This window comes from Chenopodium album, chromosome 12 (assembly GCF_948465745.1).
Source record: "Chenopodium album chromosome 12, dcCheAlbu1.1, whole genome shotgun sequence".
Taxonomy (NCBI): domain Eukaryota; kingdom Viridiplantae; phylum Streptophyta; class Magnoliopsida; order Caryophyllales; family Amaranthaceae; genus Chenopodium; species Chenopodium album.
Genome location: NC_137845.1, coordinates 25115816 through 25123212, shown reverse-complemented (window position 1 = coordinate 25123212; position 7397 = coordinate 25115816).

Genomic DNA, 7397 nt, shown 5'->3' with positions numbered 1-7397 from the left:
ATTATCACCAAATAATCATAGGGAATTGCTCAAGAACTTTCAAGCACAAAGATAATCCAATCATGAATGAAACAAGAATTGGTCATAAATAACTAATGCCATGAATATAGTAGTAACCATAGAAATATTCAATGAGAAATAAGAAGCAACTAATCATTAATCAAAGGCAAAAGTTTGTCATGAAAGACCAAAATCATGAATCATCACAGGCAAAATAATCCAAAAACATTGAATAATCAAATAAACAAAGCTATTATGAACAATACCCATGAGAGAGAAAGATGACCAACAATGGTGATTTTAAGAATTCAAGCAAAGTAAACAATTTCATCATGAAAAGCTTCAAAGTATCATCAAATAACATCATACAACACCAAATACAAGCAAAAAGAACCAACAATGGAGTTCTACCATTAAAGCCCAATTAAGGGTGTCAAGCTTAAAAAATGAGGAAGAAGATGACTAGAAAATGAGAAATCATACCTCAATGAAGCCTGAAAACACTTGAGAATGGAACAAATGAAGATTATAAACCAATTAGAACACCAAGATGCAAGTTCTAAATCCCAATTTGAACACCCAAAATTTCGAAAATAAAGACCTAAATTTCGAAAACTTTGCTCGAAAATTCTGAAAATTCGTGAGTGAAATTGAGAATTTGTTGTTGTAATTTGTGAATTGATGAAATAAAATGATAAAAAGTGATGATTTTTATAAAGATTTGTTAAGAGGAAGAAGCAGTAGAGTGAAGGAGTAAAAGGGGAAAAAAATCGGGGAGAGAGAAAGAAATATGAGGGGGGGCTGCTAAGAGGCACGAAAAAGAGGGAGGGCTGCCAAGCTCGTGCGTGTGCGCACACCCAGCTGTGTGTGCGCACGAGCGGCCTGATATGGGGGGCGTTGCGCGTATTGGTTAGTGCTCGTGTGTGCGGTGCTCTCATCGACGCTCTTGAGCGTCAAGCTCGAGTGATGCCCACGAGTGGGACAGATCAAAAATCACTCAATTTTCTCAAAAACCCACTTGTTCATGATTAAAATTCACGAGAGCGCACCCATGAGAGCAATCTTGCACATTAATCTCATCTTCACTCTAATTCAACTCCAACCTCTTGAGACCTTCAATTGACACAAAAATTGTCGGAAATCTTAATCAACTCAATCCGAAGGTACCTAAAATCAAGAAAGCGAATTTTTTAGTCGGCTCTGCTTTTCGGAGCTGCAAGAAAGATAAGAAAATTTCTCAAAAATAAAAGAAATAAAAAGAATGAAAAATTAAAAGAAAGGGTTAGAAAACCAAGTTGCCTCCCGGGAAGCGCTTGTTTAACATCATAGCTTGACGTTCTACACCTATCAAGGTGGTTGACTGAGAATCATTTTGTGAACTAGACCAACGAAAGCACCATCGAAATACTTCTTGAGTCGATGGCCATTGACCTTGAATGAAGATGATGAATCCAACATAGAAACTTCCACAACACCATTTGGAAAGACACCTTGAACCAACTAAGGACCACTCCACCTTGACATGAGCTTTCCGAGGAACAACTTCATCTTAGAATTATAAAGAAGAACTTTGTCACCTACACAAAACTCCTTTTCCTCAATAAGTTTGTCATGAGCATCCTTAGATCGAGGTTTGTAGGTACTTGCACAATCATAAGCATCAAGCCTAAGTTCTTCTAGTTCATGAAGATCCAACAACCTTTGCTCTCCCGCACTCGCCAAATTGAAGTTGTTTTTCTTGATTGCCCAATGAGCGCGGTGCTCAAGCTCCACCGGAAGATGATAAGATTTTCAATAAAAAAGACGGTATGGAGTGGTGCCTATGGGAGTCTTGAAAGCCGTTTGATATGCCCATAAAGCATCATCAAGTTTGTCCACCCAATCTTTCCAATTCCTAGCAACCGTCTTCTTAAAAATCAATTTTATTTGACGGTTGGACACCTCAACTTGTCCACTAGTTTGAGGGTGGTAGGGAAGACCGAAACGTTAATGAACGCCATGCTTTCTCAACATTTTTGGAAAGCATTATGTAAAAAATGCGATCCATTGTTACTTATTACCGCCTTGGGCACACCGAATCTTGGAAAGATGATCCTTTTGAACAGGTTCATCACCACCTTGTGGTTATTTGAAGGGGAGACAATGGCCTCAACCCAATTAGAAACATAATCGATCGCCACAAGGATGTATTGGTTTCCAAAAGAAGAAGGGAATGATCCCATGAAGTCCATGCCCCATACATCGAAAATCTCCAACTCAAGGATGGGTTGTTGAGGCATCTCATTGCTCTTTGAAATGTTTTCGTCCTTTGACATCGATCACAAGACTTGATAAAACCCCAAGTGTCCTTAAAAAGATGCGGCCACCATAAACCACTTTGGAGAATTTTTGAAGCGGTTTTGGAAACTCCCATGTGACCACCACTAGGATCCGAGTGGCACATCTTCAAGACATTCGGCACTTCTTCACTTGGAATGCAACGACGGAGCAAACCATAAACTTCTCGCTTATACAAAATTGGGTCATCCCACAAATAGTGTCGAGCTTCTCTCTTGAGCTTCTTTCTTTGATTCTTCGAAAATGAAGGTGGAAACTCCCGAAATGCTAGAAAATTAACAAAATCGGCGAACCAAGGGAGTTCCTTCACATCAATGGAATATAAGAAATCATCAAGCATCCTATCTTCAACAGGGGAACCATCATCTTGGACTTGGGAGTACTCAAGGTTAGAGAGGTGATCCGCCACAACATTCTCTACCCCTTTTTGTCTCTAACATCAATATCAAAGGTTTGAAGTTCAAGCATCCACCGTAGCAATCTAAGCTTTGATTTCTTCTTAGCAAAAAGATATTTGAGAGACGCATGATCCATGAAAACAATGGTCTTGGAACCCAACAAATAACAATGAAATTTCTCAAAAGCATGCACAATTGCCAAAAACTCCTTTTCCGTTGTTGTGTAGTTTCGTAGAGCTCCATTGAGAGTTTTTGACGTATCATAGATGACATGGAGTTTTTTATCAACCCTTTGACCCATTACACCTCCAATAGCCGTATAACTAGCATCACACATTAATTCAAAAGGTAAATCCCATCTCGGGGCTTGGACTATGGGGGTGGAAGTCAAGGATTTCTTCAATTTGTTGAATGCTTCCAAGCATCTATCATCAAACACAAACTCAAAATCCTTTTTAAGAAGATCATTGAGGGGCTTAGCAATTAGAGAGAAATCCTTGATGAATCTCCTATAAAAACCGGCATGCCCCAAGAGAGATCTCACACCTTTTACATTGACCGGAGGTGGTAGCTTTTCAATGACTCCAATCTTCGCTTGGTCCACCTAAATTCCTTGGTGGGAGATCTTATGACCAAGGACAATGCCTTCCTCAACCATTAAGTTACATTTCTCCCAATTAAAGATTAGATTCACTTTCTCACACCGAGCCAAACACTTTTCAAGATTCTCAAGGAAAGCCTCAAATAAAACACCTCCCACCGAAAAATCATCCATAAACACTTCCATTTTCTTTTCCAACATATCTCCAAATATGCTCATCATACACCGTTGGAAGGTGGCAGGGGCGCTGCAAAGCGCAAATGGCAATCTCCTATAAGCAAAGGTTCCATATGGGCAAGTAAAAGTTATTTTCTTTTGGTCATCTGGGTGAATAGGAATTTGAAAGAAACCGGAATAAACATCAAGAAAACAATAGTACTTATGCCTTGTTAGTCTTTCAATCATTTGACCAATGAAGGGAGAGGGGAAATGATCCTTTTGGTGGATGTGTTTAGACGTCAATAATCTATACACATCCTCCATCCCGTGACAGTTCTTGTAGGAATGAGCTCAACTTTCTCATTCTTCACAACGGTCACGCCTCCTTTCTTTGGGACGACGTGGATCAAGAAAACCCACCTTGAGCTAGAGATGGGGAATATGATTCCCACATCCAATAGCTTGGTGATTTCCTTCTTAATTACTTCCCCCATTTGAGGGTGAAGTTTTCGTTGTCTTTCAATGCTTGGTGAGGCATTATCCTCAAGGGTGATGTCGTGCATGCATAAGGCAGGACTAATACCCTTGAGGTCATCAATGGTGTAGCCCAAAGCACCTTGGTGCTTTCTCAATACACCGCATAACTTTTAAGCTTGGCTCTCACTCAAGGAGGAACTAACAATCACGGGTAAAGTCGAGTTAGGCCTAAGAATTCATACCTAAGGTGTGTTGGAAGAGGTTGTTGGGGTTTGGTGAGTGCGACTCACCGCGGAAACAAACCCAAAACCAAGACCGCACTCGCAATAAATAAAACCATAAACATAATTAAATTAATCACAAGATTAAGATAAGCTAATTACCCTTGACGCGTGCTTCGCTCCAAATGAGCTCTTACTTGAAAGCTTCAAGTCCCGCTCGCACGGAGACCTCCAACGAAGTCCACCCGCACCAACAAAACCGACTAGGTCCAATGTCTTGGAGTTAGCAAGACCCGACCAACAAAACCCGAGTAATAATATTGAGTTCAAAGGTTTTCACTAATTGTGATGCCTTTTCCAACTCTTACTCAAGCATCTTTCCCAATGCCCATACTTGGGTATTTATAGGAAATGATGGGAGTATCATTTACTCTCCCATCAATGTGGGATAGTATGATTTTTCCATTTTATTTTAAAGCTAAAATAAAATCAATAATCAAGCTTGTAATAAATCAACAAGTGGCAAGCTCATGTGAGTGGTTAGGTGAGGACCATTTGGAGAAGGGGGGGACCAAACTTGCTCCCCACTCCCTCTCCCATAACCGGCCACCTCACTCCCCACACACTCAAGGACCACAAGCCACATGGCACCCACCCTTGGGCACCAAGGCAGCCAAGCACTTGCATGCGGGCTGCTGCTGTTGCTGGCCAGCACGCCCAGCATGCTTGTGCGGGCTGCTGCTGCTGCTGGCCTTGTGCCTTGGCCAGCGCTGCTAGGCAGCAAGCAATGGCCTAGCCATGCTGCTGCTAGCTGTTGCGGGCTGGCGCGCCTAGCGTGCTAGCTCCAGCAGCTTGTTGCGGCATGGCTTGCTAGCCATTGCGCGCACAAGGCTGCGCTTAGCATGCTAGCACGCACTAGGCAGCGCCTAGCCTTGCGATGCTAGCATGAGTGCGCTAGCACGCACCAGCCAGCCTAGGCTCGGCTTGGTGCGCATGCTAGCCACCATGCTAGGCCATACGCCCTTAGCACTCGGTTTGCTAGGGCATTCCGATGCTAGGGGTATTTTGGTCTTTTGTTGATTTATTACTATTTCTCGTCTCGTCTTTCACTATTTTTCGACTCGACTTCCGACGCTCGGTTTCGACGCTCTAAGCTCGAATTTCCGACGTCTAAATAAATATTACTCGGTCGACTCATTAATTCCTTCCGAATTAATTCGTCGTTTCGGTTTGTTGAATGCTTGGGTGTGACCCGAAGGGTTCAGTCAAGATTAAGCTGTAACATTAATTATCCATTAATATTACTGATCAGAAGCGGCCTCCACCCAGGCATTCCGATCACTTGACCTTACTGAATATATTAGCTTTCTAATAATTCTGAACCCGCTAACGGAATAGTACACTTGTTCGAAGGACACCATTCCTTTCAATCTCCCACTTGTCCTTCCGGACAAGTGCTCATTTTGTGTACAGCCCTTTCCTATGTCGCTTAATGTCTCTTCATGAACTATAAGGTAAGATTCATTTTGTCATCCTTATTACGTCCAGAAGTGTTTCCTGATTCCGAGTCCGACTGTCAATAAACAGATGATTTCTAAAATCCATCCGAGCACGGCCATGCATTTTACAGTCTCGCTCTACGAGAGGCCTTGAATACAACAAAGATATCTTCCCTATTTTACTAGGGGGACATTCCCAGTCTTGTAATGTAGCTCCTCTTACTGAGAGGACCTAGCCGCCTGAGTGTTGCCGTTATAATCCCCTATTACGGCAGACGTTTGACAACATCAAAGCGAACTAGTACTCAAACAAGAGAACTCACAGTACTCATGGTCGAGGAAATAGGTTCCGATAGCCATAATGAGAAGTATACTTATGACAAATTTTTAATTTCTTAAAGTATTCTCATAGGTCGATCCAGTATGGTTCTAAACCAATACCTGTGCAAATGATTTATGACAATCATGTCCTCGTAGCACATGAAACGGTGCTATAAATCAGACTACACACTAATCTCAATTGGTCATTAATCGTCCATCGTTTAAATGACCTTGATTAGGGATAATTTTCGATTATAATATTCAATGTTCACTTAATAGGTGTTTCCTTACCAAGACTGGTCTTGATACCCTATTTTGAATATTCTCAGAATCGAATGGACTCATTATTTAATCCTAAACCACAATTAAATAGCATAACGGAGTAATAAAATGTTGCATGAAATTTTATATTACTCCAAAACATGAATGGTTTTCCTTAGTGTCTTACATTAACTTTTCTCAAAATTAACTAAAACACTAAACAAGGAAATCAAAGCCAGTCTCCTACATGCTTGATTCCCATTGCCTCAACGTGCTTGTTGTGCTTCACTTGAGGCAAAGGTTTAGTAAGTGGATCGGCTACATTGTCATCCGTTCCAACTTTGCAAATTCTGATTTCACCCTCTGATTTCCATTCTCGAATCATGTGAAATCGCCGCTTGACATGTTTGACCTTCTGATGTTCTCTAGGCTCTCTGGCCTGAGCAATAGCTCCATTGTTGTCACAATAGAGGGCTATTGGACCCTTTATAGAGGGTACAACATCAAGTTCGCCAACGAACTTACGAATCCAAACCGCCTCCTTAGCTGCTTCAGCAGCTGCCAAGTATTCGGCTTCAGTTGTAGAATCTGCAGTTGTACTCTGCTTTGCGCTCTTCCAACTAAACGCCCCTCCATTTAGACAGAACACATATCCAGATTGCGATTTCAAATCGTCTCTGTCTGTCTGGAAGCTTGCGTCGGTATAACCTTCCACAACCAAATCCTTTGTACCACCATACACCACGAATTTATCCTTGTTCCTTTTCAGGTACTTTAGGATATTTTTGGCCGCAGTCCAATGCGCCTCTCCTGGGTCTGATTGGTAACGGCTCGTAGCACTCAAGGCATACGACACATCTGGCCTAGTACATATCATGGCATACATGATAGATCCAATAAGCGAAGCATGTGGAATCTGATTCATTCTTACCCGCTCATCAGGTGTCTGTGGACACTGCTTCTTGCTTAGGGGTATGCCATGTGACATTGGCAGGTGACCTCTTTTGGCCTCCTCCATGCCAAATCGAGCAAGTACCTTATCAATATAAGTACTTTGACTCAATCCAATCATCCTTTTCGATCTATCCCTATAGATCTTGATGCCTAGTATGTACTGAGCCTC